This window comes from Megascapheus bottae, chromosome 1, assembly GCF_031878675.1.
Source record: "Megascapheus bottae isolate mThoBot1 chromosome 1, mThoBot2.hap1, whole genome shotgun sequence".
NCBI lineage: Eukaryota > Metazoa > Chordata > Mammalia > Rodentia > Geomyidae > Megascapheus > Megascapheus bottae.
Genome location: NC_143509.1, coordinates 74,378,293 through 74,390,815, shown reverse-complemented (window position 1 = coordinate 74,390,815; position 12,523 = coordinate 74,378,293).

Sequence of the window (12,523 nt, the reverse complement as noted above, 5' to 3'; positions counted from 1 at the left end):
AAAAAATGGAAAAAATAAGCAATGTAAGCCTGACCCAAAGAAACAGGATTTTTGCTTTCCTTCAGTTATAACTAGTTTATGCCTATAAATCTACAAGTAAGAATACTGCATAATAAAAGACAAAAAAATATACTTGAGAGTAAAAGTTTTTGATACTTATTAAATGGAGTAAATTCAAATAAAAGGAAAACATCAAAACTTCCCCTTTTACGTTAGAATGAATATACAATTGCAGGTGATTTCAATTGGTTCCATTAAATTTTTGTCTGTATTTGGCCAATGAATACTGATTCTTCTTCACTGCCAGTGAGTTACATATGTTGTCATAATCCAATACTTTCTAAGCAGTCATTCTACTGCTTTAGACATGTGTCCTTCCCTTTAATACAAAGAAATGAACAGTACAGAGAGCATTTTCTTGATAAACATGTTTCGGTAAGGCATTTAAATGCTCCATTTTTAAAGTGGATGTATTTTTTTTAATGCCAACATCTTTAAATCCATTTGTGCCTTTAAACCATCATGCTTTGTGTATTTTCAAAATATGCCAATAGGTTTTTAAGTGAATGTTATGGAAAATCACATTAATGTACAATTATGTCAATTAAATAAAAACCAAAATGATATGCATATGAAGATTGCAATACAAATTCTTAAAAGTCTCCAGGATAGAATGTACTTGGGGAAACCATGGAATGAAGACATTATGGTACACAAACCCACAGAAATAATTTAAAGTACCTTTCAAGCTACTTCCTTTCAAGGTCACTTGAGATATATTACCTTCATGCCCTGCGGGAGAAGGTATCATTAACTCTGCCATAAAATAGCTCTGCAGATGCTTTGTGGCTACATGAGTTCAGTGACAACTAGGTGTGTGGGTGGCACAGGTCAGGTCTACTGCTTTGCTAGAAGGAATCTGGACCTCCTGAAATTTCCACAATGTCTCCTGGCTCTGTGGGGAGTCTGGGGTTCCTGGAAGGCCTCTTCCTGTCCTTTCTCTGCTCTGTTCAGAGACAGGAGCACTCAAGTAATGACAGGATGGTGCATGTGGCCATTCGGAAGAGTGGAGAAAACACATGAAAACACACTCTGAAGCAAAAAAACAGCAGCAATTTCCTGCCTTCAGTTTTGGCAGTTACAACCCTTTCTTGCATCTGTTATCCTGGATTATACTAATCCAATCAAATGAATGAATGAATAACTAAATAAATAAGGAAATGAAATTATTTGTCTGCTTAGCAATAGAAAAAAAACATAAGAAAAACCATCAAGAGAAGAGAAGAGGTCTTATTTTCTTGTGTTCTGGACTTTTCACTATAAGTTATTTTATACTGCAATACTAACCACCCATTACCACAAATGTTCACTTCTGTCTTCTCTCAAGAAAAAAAAATTAAAACCCTCTACAATCCAGGTTAGTCCTAAGGCTGTCTCTCCTATGGTTATTCTACAATCTAGGTGTGCAAAGATTCTGTTATATCCTCACCCCTAAGCTGTGTAACCTGAAACAAATGCCCTCATTGTAGGCAGAGCCTACAAGGACCAGAGTTCCCCAGCCTGTGGTGAAAGCTGTGCATCATACATGTCATTTCTGCTTACGTTTTAATTAGCAGGAATTTCTAATTACTTCTAGCCTATGTTACTTCAAGGCAAAGAAGTCCACTGTTCCCATGTATCTGAAATTAGAGGGGAACTAGGTTCTGGTGCACACCACAGCCAAATCCAATCTCTGGGATTTCCCTCAAAGCCCATATAGACTCAGGCTTTATGCTTTATTTCACCAAGGCCAAGCCCATGGACTGAGTGAAGGATTGTCCTCATGTAACCAAACCACATATGAGCCCACTGCAGGCCAGTTTCTGAAAATGTAGCCTCAAGAGTCACCCTGATCCTAGATAAAGCATAGAAGATGTCGGCTCTATCACCAGAACATCTCCATTAGACCCAGGTCTAAGGTATTCTCCTTATATGTAGGTTTGATCTATAGACCCAGATTGTGCACCTAATCCCATGGACAAGGATTGTGAAATCTGCCCCTGTGTGTTCTGCCAAGCTATATATATCCTGTGAATTCAGGGTCTGAAGTCTAGGGTCAGGCATGTACATCATAACTTAGGCATGAGGCTAGCCTACCCCAGCACTCCAGCAGCAATCTCTCTTGTGATCATGCCAGACCATTTTTCTTCTGTCTGAACAGATTAACTTGTGAAGGACTTCCCTCAGAATAGCCAGTCTGTAAAGACTGGAATAATGGTCTGCTACTTTGAGAGTACAAATATATCATTGTATAAACACAAGACTAATGAACAACTAGGGAAGCATGACACGATCAACATGATAAAATAAAGTATGAGCAATCAATTCCAATCCATTTTACATAACAATTCAAAATAATCCCATGGGAGCTCAGCAATCTAAAGAGGGCAGAAAGTGACAGCTACGTGAAACCAGAAGCATAGATATGAACAAAATAGAAACTTCAGCAGAGTGATAGTCAGCATTAAAAAAACAAGAACTAAATTCTGGAATCAGAAAGGGATCGGTATGATATTAAATCAACTCAACATAGATGTCCATTAGAAGATGAACAGATAAAGAAAATATGGTTCAGATGGACACTATTTGTCCTAAAATAGAAACGCTGTTATTTGCAACAATATAGGCAGAACTGGAGAACACTATGCTCAAAAAAACAAGGTAAGCATAGAAAGATAAACTCTGCATGATCTGACTTGTATTTGAAATCCAAACAATGCAAACTCATAGAGGCAGAAAACAGAAAAGTGGTGGTTGTCAGGTTATGAGGCTGGGGGCAGAGATAAGGAGAGGTTAGTCAAAGACAAAATGTTGGAGCAGATACTATCAATAAGTTCTGGAGATCATTGTACAGTTGATAATGTAATTTATTCTTGAAAATTGCTAAGAGGCTTTTGATATTCTTAAAATAAAAAAATTATGCATGAGAAGGAAGATGGCGCCGAGACAATAGGGATGCTGCCTAGCTCTCTCTCACAAAAAGAGAGAACCAGGGAGTCCCATGAGCCAACTACTTTAAGAAATCCACAACAACAAACTCAAAAAGCAACGGAGAAGGACTCAAACCGGAAAAGAAAACCAGAAAAAGCTTACATCCAACTTTCTCAAAGAATTCGGAACGCGAGGACCCCTCCCCCACCTCTCCACCGGCTCGAAGCCACGAAAAGCTGCGGCAGTGGAGGGCGCCAGGCCCAGAGCCCAACTGCTGCAGAAACTAGCACAGAACCGGGCCAGGGAGCAGCGGAAGCAGCGGAACCCAGAGGAGGAACCAGAACAGCAAGCAGCGGAACCCAGACGCAGAACACAGGTGGCGGCGGAGACCCGAGGGGAGTGAAAAACTCCCCACCACCGTGGAACACCCGCAGACAGATGCAGAGGCATGAGTAATACAGCGCGTCCTCAAACACATCGGGAAAGCAGAGCAGGTGCCAAGCAATAGAGCTTAACTCAGACCCCTCCACCCCGCCCGAGAAAGACTGGCAGGAGCAGGGTGGCAAGGAATTTAGAATCCTGTCCCTTCCCTCAACAGCCCCCTCCCTCAGGCCATTGACTGGAGATTGACAGGCGGGCTACCTAAGACCCAGCACCCCACCAAGGGAGGTGGGGCTGTCCCAACTCCCACCCACCCAAGGGGCTCAACCCCCAGCCCTCTGACTGGAGATTGACAAGCGGGCGGACCCTAAGACTCACCACCCCACCAGGGGAGGCAGAGCTGTCCCAGCTCCCATCTGCCCACCAGGCTCCTCCCCCAGGTTACTGGATCTGGAGAGTGGAGGGTGCTGGGACCCTGCCTTTCAACAGCGGGTAGGGGGTGCAGGAAAATAGGAGCCAGCATCTGCCCCTCCTCAATTCTTGAGCGGGGCATCCTCCAGCTGGGAATCCTGAGCAAAACGGCACCCAGGGGCCCCCCACAGTCACAGACTCTGACAAAGCAGTGGAAACACAGCAGGGATCTGAAGGGCCGACCAGCAGCCAAGCTCCCCTTCTGAGAATCAAAAAGGAGCGGCTCCACCCTTGGAGCCCACATCCTCAGCTGGGGCCCCGCCCCTGGGAACAGAGGAGTCTCCTGCTGGTCCTGCTGAGAGCCCCTGAAACTCTCAATCCCCAGACCCATGGCTTGGGGCCACCCCTGGAAGCAGCACAGGAAAACGTCTGCCAACTGCGCTCAGACGGAAGCTCGTAGATCCATCCCATGGTCCACTGTGAGGCCACTGGTTGGGCTAAGAGCTAGTCGTGCAGCAACACATAAGTTTTATTCTAATACTTTCCAAAGTTTGCACTCAAATACGATACCTACTTACCAACTTAGGTCAGTTATCCTTACGCTATACCTATTCTTCATTACTACAATATTCTTACACTCCTACTTTAATCCTCTTGTACCTCCCCTGACCTCTCTCATTCTATTTTTCTATCTCTGGACCTAGAGGAGAGTCTTCCAAGTGCTGTACAAATGCAAGTGCTATACATCATTAATGAAAAATGTGAAAATATAAAGAAAGAGATAAGGGAGGAAGCCATAGCTGAACAAGAGGAAACCATAAACAAGGTGATAAGTGAAAAACAAGAAGCCATAAAGGAGGCCATAATAAAGGTTTTTCAAAGAAAGATGGATGAATTCATAGAATGCACAAATAAAAAGGTGACCGAACTCCAGCAAATGTTCAAAGAAAATAAAGCTACTGAGCTAACCACTCAAATGGAAATCAAGGAGCTAAAGAAATCCATACATGATCTAAAAGAAGAGATGCAAGGCATCAAAAATGAGCAATGAGAAGCAAGGGAGATGAAAAATAAAGTAGATAGCTTTGATAGCAGGTTAGACAATGCAGAGGAGAGAATTTCCGGGGCTGAAGATAATTTAGTTATTATAGAGAAAGAACAGAAAGTGAGTCGATCCAAATCTAGGAAAAATGAGAGAGCGCTTCAGGAGGTCCAAGATACAATTAGGAAGCCTAATTTAAGGCTAATTGGTATTGAGGAGGGCATGGAGAAAGAGGTCAATGGTATTGGAAATATACTTCAGGGAATCATCTCAGAGAATTTCACAAGTATCCAGAAGGGCAGGCCCATCCAGATACAAGAAGCTTTTAGAACCCCAAACAGACCTGACCAGAAAAGAACATCCCACTGCCACATCATAATTCGAAAAGGATCAATAGAAACCAAAAAAAGGATCCTAAAGGCAGCCAGGGAAAAGGGTTCAGTAACTTATAAAGGAAATGCAATCAGAATAACCCCAGATTTCTCAGCAGAGACCATGCAAGCAAGAAGTGACTGGAAGCATATATGTCATGCCCTTAAGTCAAATAACTACCAACCAAGGATACTGTAAGCTCTCATTCATAACTGAGGGAACAATAAAAACATTCCATTCCAGGGAAAAGCTACAACAATATGTCGCAACAAAACCAACACTACAGAGAATTCTGAAAGATGTTCTATACATAGAAAACCAAAATAAATGCAATATAGGGAAAGAAATGGCACCTAAACAGCACACCATCTAAGGACCACAAGAACTGTCAAGACACAGGCCCTACTAAAAGCTTTTAAAAATGGTGGGAACTAATAAATATCTCTCAATCCTAACTCTCAATATCAATGGACTTAACTCTCCAATTAAATGACATAGGCTGTCTAGTTGGATCAAAAAGCAAGAGCCATCGTTCTGCTGTCTTCAAGAGACACATCTTTTGTGTCAAGAGACACAATCATCTTTTGAAAGTGAGAGGTTGGAATAAACTCTATCAAGCTAACGGCCCCCATAAACAGGCTGGAGTTGCCATCCTCATATCAGATAAAATAGACTTCAAAGTAAAATTAGTGAGAAAAGACAAAGAAGGTTACTACATACTACTAAAGGGATCTTTCCTCCAGGGAGACATAACGATCCTAAATATCTACACACCAAATCCCGGAGCTCCGAACTTCATCAAGCAAACTTTACTTTCACTGAAACCATACATAGATCAAAACACAGTGATTGTTGGTGACTTTAACACACCACTCTCACCTATGGACAGATCAACAAGGCAAAAACTCAACAGAGAAACCTTAGAATTGAACAACAATATAGACCAACTAGATCTAACAGACATCTGCAGAATATTCCACCCAGCAACAACACAATATATGTTTTTCTCAGCAGCACATGGAACATTTTCCAAAATAGATCACATCTTAGGCCATAAAACAAACCTGATCAGATTCAAAAACACTGAAATTATTCCATGCACCCTCTCAGACCACAAAGGCATCAAATTGGAACTGAACACATATCTCCACCAACGAAAACCCTGTAACTCATGGAGACTGAACAACACATTGTCGAATCACCAATGGGTCATCGAAGAGATCAGAACAGAAATCCAACATTTCATGAAATTTAACAGTAAGGAGCACACAAAATACCAACTCCTTTGGGATACAGCAAAGGCAGTAATCAGAGGAAAATTTATAGCTCTGAGTACCTACAATAACATACTGGAAAAATCGCAAACCAACAAGTTAATGTGTCAACTTAAGCTCTGGAAAAAGAGCAACAAACCAACCCTAATCCCACTAGAAGGAAGCAAATTATTAAAATCGAAGCAGAATTAAATGATTTGGAATCCAAAAAAACTATACAAAGGATCAACAAAACAAGGAGTTGGTTCTTTGAAAGAATTAACAAAATTGACAAAGCCTTAGCAAATCTTACCAAAAAAAGAAGAGAGTATATCGAAATAAACAAAATCGCAGATGAAAATGGTAATATCGGGGGTGTGGGGGGGGAGGGAAATGGGTACCAAGACATGTGAAAGGGTATCAATGTATGTGAGTTAATGCACCTTCTATCTGGCAAATATCATGTAACCCTTTTACTAATTACAATAAAAAATGATAACTAAAAAAAAAAAGAAAATGGTAATATCACAACAGAAATTACCAAGATCCAGAATATCATGAGGGAATACTTCTCAAAACTTTACACCAACAAATTTGAGAATCTAGATGAAATGGATGAATTCCTAGCCAATATTAACATACCCACACTGAACCAAGAAGAACTATTCCAACCAAACAGGCCTATTTCAACCACTGAAATAGAAATGGCAATAAGAGACCTTCCACCTAAGAAAAGCCCAGGGCCAGATGGATTCACAGCTGAATTCTATAAGGTCTTCAAAGCAGAGCTCACACCAATACTCCTCAAGCTCTTCAACGAAATTGAAAATGAAGGTTCCTTACCAAACTCATTCTATGAAGCCAGTATAACCCTCATCCCCAAACCAGACAGAGATTCATCAAAGAAAGAGAACTATACATCTATATCTTTGATTAACATCAATGCAAAACTTCTCAACAAAATACTGGCAAACTGTCTACAACAACTCATAAAAAGAATTATACACTATGATCAAAGAGGTTTCATCACAGGGAGGCAAAGCTGGTTCAACAGTCGCAAATCAATTAATATAATTCAACACATCAACAGGAGGAAGGACAAAAATCACACGATTGTCTCAATAGACGCGGAAAAGGCATTTGACAAGATCAAACACCCCTTTATGTTAAAAGCTCTGGAGAAACTAGGAATCCATGGAACATTCCTCAATGTAATAAAGGCTGTGTATGAGAAACCCACTGCTAGTATTACACTTAATGGTGAAAATCTAAAGCCATTCCCTCTAAAATCAGGAATGAGACAAGGATGCCCACTCTCTCCACTCCTCTTTAACATAATACTAGAATTCCTAGCCAGTGCAATAAGGCAAGAAGCAAGCATAAAGGGGATCCAAGTAGGGAAAGAGGAAATAAAACTATCCCTCTTTGCAGATGACATGATTCTGTATTTAAAGAATCCTATAGACTCTCCTCCCAAGCTCCTGGAGCTGATTCAAAACTTTGGAAGAGTAGCGGGCTATAAAATCAACCCTCAAATATCAACTGCCTTCCTTTACGCCAACAGTGAGAGGAATGAGGCAATAATCAGGAAAGAAACTCCTTGCACAATAGCCTCAAAGAAAATAAAGTACCTAGGAATTAGCTTAATGAAGAATGTAAAGTAACTTTTTGATGAAAACTTTAAAACCCTAAAAAAGGAAATTAAAGCAGAACTAAGGAAATGGAAAAACTTCCCATGCTCCTGGATTGGAAGAATCAACATCATGAAAATGACAATCTTGCCAAGAGGTATCTACAAATTCAATGCAATATCCATCAATATCCCAATGGCATTCTTTAAAGAAATAGAAGAGGCAATTCAAAATTTCATATGGAATAATAAAAGACCCCGTGTATCAAAAACACTTCTTAGCAGAAAGAACAGCGCAGGAGGAATTTCAATTCCAAACTTTAGACTCTATTACAGAGCTATAATTCTCAAAACAGCTTGGTACTGGCACAAGAACAGGCCTGAAGACCAATGGAATAGAACTGAGGACCCAGATATTAAACCACAGACCTATGGCCACCTAATCTTTGACAAGGGAGCCAGAAAAATAGAATGGAAGAAAGACAGCCTCTTCAACAAGTTGTGCTGGCAGAACTGGTTAAGCACCTGCAGAAAACTAAAGTTGGATCCTTCTTTGTCACCCTGCACTAGAATTAACTCCAAATGGATCAAAGACCTCGAGGTAAAAGCCAACACACTGAAAACTTTACAGGAAGGAATAGGAGCTACACTAGGCCTCTTTGGCACAGGTCGAAACTTTCTTAATAAGGACCAAGAATCACAACAAATCAGAGATAGGCTGGATAAGTGGGACTGCATTAAACTGCAGAGCTTTTGTATCGCAAAGGACATAGCTAGTAAATTAATTAGGAAGCCTACAGAGTGGGAGATCTTCACCAACCAAACAATGGACAAAGGCCTCATATCTAAAATATATCAACAACTCAAAAAAATTGAATCACTCCAAAACTAATCTCCAAAGTAACAACCATCCCACTAAAAAAATGGGCCAAAGACTTAAAGAGAGTCTTCTCTGAAAAAGAAATAAAAATGGCCTATAGACACATGAAGAAATGCTCAACATCTCTGGTCTGAAAAGAAATGCAAATCAAAACAACTCTAAGATTCCACCTCACTCCAGTTAGAATGTCCAGGATCAGGAAAACGAATAATAACAGATGCTGGAGGGGATGTGGCCAGGAGGGATCACTACTACACTGTTGGTGGGAGTGCAAACTCGTTCAACCACTATGGAAAGCAGTGTGGCAGTGACTCAAAAGGCTAAACATAGAACTCCCTTATGACCCAGCAATTCCACTACTTGGCATTTACCCAACCATCCTGAAACAAGGGCATACTAAATCCACTAGCACAACAATGTTCATTGCAGCACTATTCACCATAGCAAAGATATGGAACCAACCTAGATGTCCCTCAGTTGATGAGTGGATCAACAAGTTTTGTACACAATGGAATTCTGTGCTGCTGTCAGAAAGAAGGACATCACCCCATTTGTTAAGAAATGGAAAGACTTAGAAAAAATCATATTAAGTGAAGTAAGCCAGACTCAAAGGAACTTAGGCTCAATGGTTTCCCTCATTCGTCATAATCAGTAGAAACCTTGGGCTCTACTAGCAGAGATCTGCAATAGAGCAAAATCTTGATACATAAGGCCATATAGTATGAAGCTAATTGAAAGGACCTCCAGGTTATTGAAACAAAAGCCATATAACAAATGATTGTTGTCCTTAATGTACTATGTTGTTTCTCATCTCCTTTACTGTCCCTTGGTTATCTCATATTGTTATAGTATCTCACTTTGTTATCTGATATATTGAATTTATTTGTATTTGGTTATTTGAAATTTGATACGGAAGGGGAGAAAACCAAGACGGGTGGAGGGCGTGGAGGGAGGGGAATGGGTATCAAGACATATGAAAGGGTATCAATGTACGTGAATTAATGCACCTTCTATCTGGCAAATATCATGTAACCCTTTTACTAATTACAACAAAAAAATGCAAAAAAAAAATCATGGAAAAAAAATTAAGGTTATTTGCCTTACAAAAAAAATGCATGTGAAGTGATGGATATGTTAATTTTCCTGATGCAAATATTTCACAATGGACTCCTGCATTAAAACGTGATCCAAAATTGCCAAACAGCATATTCTACACTATGAATATATGATTACTTTATTCTCTTACTTTAAAATGAATTAATTTTAAAGAAAGAAAATAACTGGTAAGAAGCAATGCAGATTGTAAATACAATAAATACTTAAAGCAATACATTCATTTGTTTCAAAATGACCTGATAAGGAGAACCTACATATTTTTTTCACTTTCTTTTTTCCATATATTTTTATTGTGATTAATAGAAGGGTTACATTATATTCACCAGATAGAAGGTACATTACTTCACATACAGTGATACCCTTTCTCATGTCTTTGTCCCCATTTTCTTACCCCCACTTCTGCCCCTCATCTTGTTTCCCCCCCTTCCCTATACAATCTCAACTAACCAAATACACATATACCCAATATATCAGATAACAGGTGAAATACTATAACAATATGAGATAACCAAGGGACACAAAAGAGATGAGAGATAACATAGTACCTTAAGGACAACTGTCACTCATTATATGGCTTTTGTTTCTATATCCTGGAGGTCCTTTCATTCAGCAACATTCTATATGGCCTTATGTATCTAGAGAACCTACATATTTGTCTCCAAGTTATCAGTGAAAAAACTAAGACTCAAAAGGATTCATTTTAAAAAAATGTATGACAGAGATCGGCGGAAGATGGCAGCGGTTCAGGGTGAGACATACTGAGCTCCTGCCAAGATTCATGTACTGGCAGTGCAGGAGACAGTCCTCTAACAGAAATTGATCCTAAGTAAGCTATAGGACCACAGAGAACTCAGGCGGAGAGGAAAAGAAAGGGAAAAAAGGCAGAATACCAGCGCAAAAAGAGAGTATCGAGCTCTGCCGTGGAGTGGCCGGAGAGACAAAGGCTCTTCTGAATCACAGCAGAGAAAGCATTCCACAGTAGCACAAACCCACCAGCTGCAGACAGAGCCACACAGAGCCTGCTCGAGCCCAGAGCCGACACCCAGCCATGCACGGACCTGCCAGCTTCAGGGAACCGGACAATCCAGCAATTTGTGAGTAGCTCTGAGAAGTTTCCACTTCTGCTCTGGGAACGGCATTGGGAGGGAGCCCCTCCCCCACCAACTGAGAGCAGCGCCATCTTGAGTGCTGGCAATGGCCCAGGCCAAAGCAATTGGAGCCTGAGAGGTGTTGCTGACAGCGCCACTTAACTGCCAAAGGATTTCCCAGAGATCCCTTAGCCAGAAATTCGGCCCCAGTGCTGCTGAAGTCCATCCCCTGCGCCGCCGCAGACCTCATAAACAAAGCCGCCCCTGGATCTTTCGGCTTTGTTTTCCCAATCAAGCAATCTCACCCGAAAAACCGCAAAGCCAAATCATAAGAGAACAAGACTTTGTGAGGTGTTTAAATCCCGAATTTAGTGGTTAGTTTCCTAACCTCTCCCCCAACCAAAAAAAAAAAAAAAGAAAAACTGAAGAATACCCTTTTTAAAATTTTTTTATCCCATTTCATTTGCATTTTTAAATGTTCTAGTTTTTCTCTTTGCCACTTAACCTACACCTTTTTTTCTAATGTTAAGATTCATTCCCTTTTTTTCTTTCTTGTTTTCTCCTATCTTTTCCCGCAATCCTGCTGTCACTGTGGTCGTTCCTAGAAACACAGCTCTGGGTACAGTTTGAATAAAAACGATATCCATATTGATACAGTCACCTGCTTTTTAAACTCTGGGTTCTCAACCCTAGTATCTCTTGGGTAAGAACTCAGAACACTGAGGAATCTCCCCCCACCTTTTCTTTTTTTTCTTTTTTCTTTTTGTTTTTGCTTTCATTATGTGTGAGTGTCTGTGTGTGTTCTGATTTCTTTTATTTTGTTGCTGTTCTATTTCTTTTTTCTTTTTTTTCTTTTCATTCTTAAATGGGTATCATTGAAATCTTCTATATCAGCCTCTCTCTTTTCTCTATATATACTTCTTATTACTCTTCTTATTTTGATAAGTTTTATCTAAGTTCATCTACACTTTCTACACAAATACTCTACCTGTCTATCACCTTAAATCAGTTATCCTTACACGATACGCTTTCTTCATTACTATAGTATTCTTACACTCCTGTATTATTGTTTTCCTACCTCCCTTATTGTCTTTCATATTATTTTTCTATCTCTGGTCCTCTGTACATCCTTCAACTCTTATACTGCATGGATCTTCATTTGATGGTTTTTGAGTAATGCTGTGCCATTCTAAGGAAAAGCTTCAACATTATGTAGCAACAAAACCAACACTACAGAAAATTCTCAAAGATGTTCTACACATGGAAAACCAACACAAATATAATACAGAGAAAGACATGGCACCTAAAATTCATAACATCTAAGTACCACAAAAACTATCAAGACACAGGCACTAATGAAAGCTTGTAAAAATGGCAGGA